Source organism: Eptesicus fuscus, chromosome 18, assembly GCF_027574615.1.
Source record: "Eptesicus fuscus isolate TK198812 chromosome 18, DD_ASM_mEF_20220401, whole genome shotgun sequence".
NCBI lineage: Eukaryota > Metazoa > Chordata > Mammalia > Chiroptera > Vespertilionidae > Eptesicus > Eptesicus fuscus.
Genome location: NC_072490.1, coordinates 9,859,151 through 9,861,594, shown reverse-complemented (window position 1 = coordinate 9,861,594; position 2,444 = coordinate 9,859,151).

The window sequence follows — 2,444 nt, the reverse complement described above, 5'->3', positions numbered from 1 at the left end:
TATAGAGAGAACTGTCGGTAGATAACGACAGACAAGCCCATTAACAACGGGCAAGAGGCTTGAACAGACACTTCCTGAAAGACGACATCCAGATGACCCAGTTAGCCTGCAGAGAGGTGTGCAGCCTTGTTAGCATCAGGGAAGTTCACGTTCAAAGCCACAGTGAGTGATCGTGACACACCCATGAGCCTGTGTAGAACAGAATGACAAGCGTCAGTAAGGATGCAAAGCAACCGAAACTTGTGGGAGTGTGACCTGGTGCAACCTCTCTAGAAACGGTTGGGCCATATCCACTCCAGCTGACGCCCACCCACCCTGTGGCCCAGAAGTGCCCAGCCACAAGCGCCTGCATGGACCGGACGACGCGTACTAGAATGCCATTACCGCTTCATTCATGAGAGCCCCAAACTGGAGACAACACACACGTCCATGGGTGCTCAACCAGTGTATTCACACGGAGCACTATGCAGCAATGAGAAGGAACAACCGACCACTCACACCAGGGCATGAATGGGCCCCACACAGGAAGCCAGGCACGGAAGAGCACGTACCTGAGTCCATTCATGTACAACTCAAAGCAGCAACAAAAGCCAGGATGGCGGGTTCCTTCGGGAAGGAGGCCGGCAATAGGAAAAACACTGTCTAGATTCCAAATTTTAAAAGTAAAAAATAATTTCTCCAGCCGAAACCGGTTTGGCTCAGTGGATAGAGCATCAGCCTGCGGACTGAAAGGTCCCAGGTGTGATTCCGGTCAAGGGCACATCCCCAGGAGGGGGCGTGCAGGAGGCAGCTGATCCATGTTTCTCATCGATATTCCTAACTCTCCCGTCCTCTCTGTAAAAAATCAATAAAATAGTTTTTTTTAAAAAGCCATAATTTAAAAAAAATAATTTCTCCTGCTGGATTGCTGGATTTTTTTTTTTTTTTTTTTTTTTTGCGTTGCTGGATTTTCCTGCGGGATTATCCAGCTGGATTGCTGGTTTTCCTGCTTTGCTGGATTTTTCTGCTTTGCGTTTTGGAGGGAGAAGGTTCCAGAACAGGTAATGTGCCTGAGGAGCCTCGCCTTCCTCACCACACCCTGCTGTCTCCTCTGCCACCAGCCAAGCAGGAACTCCAGGGAAAGTCCAACTGGGGACTGGCCCAAAGTGGTGATATCATTTTGGCTTCAAGTGAGAGTTCCACTAGCAACGTGGCTTTTCATTTCTTGGTAATGGTACCGATGTATGTGTTTGCTCACCAAGCATATGCTTAGCTCTTACTGTGTGCCCGGCACTGTTCAACATGTGTCCTCAATAGTAACTTCTTCAGTGTGTGGCACATGCGTCCCTTCAGCCTGCTGGGGATGTATCATACGGCCTCTTTACTGAGCACTTACTATGGGCCAGGGAGTCAGCTAAGTTATCAGTTCGTTCTCACAGGATCCCCTGGGAGGTGGGGGAGATGTTGGTTCCCAGCACAGATGAGGAAACGGAACTCAGTGCAGTCAGTGGCACAGCTGAGATTCGAAGCCAGAGAGATCCTGCCTTTCTACAAACTACGGGGCTTAGCCTGTCTGGTGACCTCCTTGCACCATGTCACCTTGCAAGACTGGTGGGAATAGGAGGTGTCTGAGGCCCCACCCCGAGCCCAATGATCAGAATCTCTGGCCCATAGACTGGCCGAGAAGCAGAGTCCCCCATGGCAGTTATTCAAAACCCAGTTTGGGGCTGCACAGGGCCCTACAGAGCCACACCCCAGGCCCTGCACACAGCAGGCACAGAGGGGGCTGGTCTGTTGAGTGGATGCACAGAAGTGGGGCTGCCTGTATGGCTCTTCCTCTGGAAGAGGGAGGAGGTCCCTCGCTTCCTCCATGTCTCCTCCTCTGGGGAGCCCTCCCTGACCACACCAGCCGAGCGGGGAACGGCTAACGTAACCCCTTTGCTTTGCCTCAGTTGCCTTCCTTGCATCGCACCCTGTTACATGTGGACTACGATGAACCCTATGAAACTGTCCGTTCTGTGGGTCAGAAAGGAAGAACGGGGCATTTTATTCAGTTCAGTTCTGAAGTGTGTCCCTCTACCAGAATGTCAGCTGCAGGAAGGCTCTCAGCCCTGTCCCCAGACAAAGCACACAGTAGGCACTCAATAAGTGCCGGGGAGGTGGCTGACCACTCTAAGGAGCTCCACGGCTCGCCAGACCTCCAGCCCCCAGTGACGGGGCGGCGCAATCTCCGGCGCCTTCCCGGCCGCGGGGGCCCGGCGGGGTGGGGCCCGCCGTCATCCATTTACCAGCCTCGCCCCTCCGACGGGCGCGCCGTTAATGAGATTAGCAATTAAAAGGCGGGCGGGCGTGCGGCGGGGCCGCGGGGCCACCCCCAGGCCGGGGCGGGACGCGCGCCTGGCGGCCGGACACCTAAACAGCCGAGCAGGCGCCGGAGCGGGAGGCCAGCGCGCGGACCCGCGACC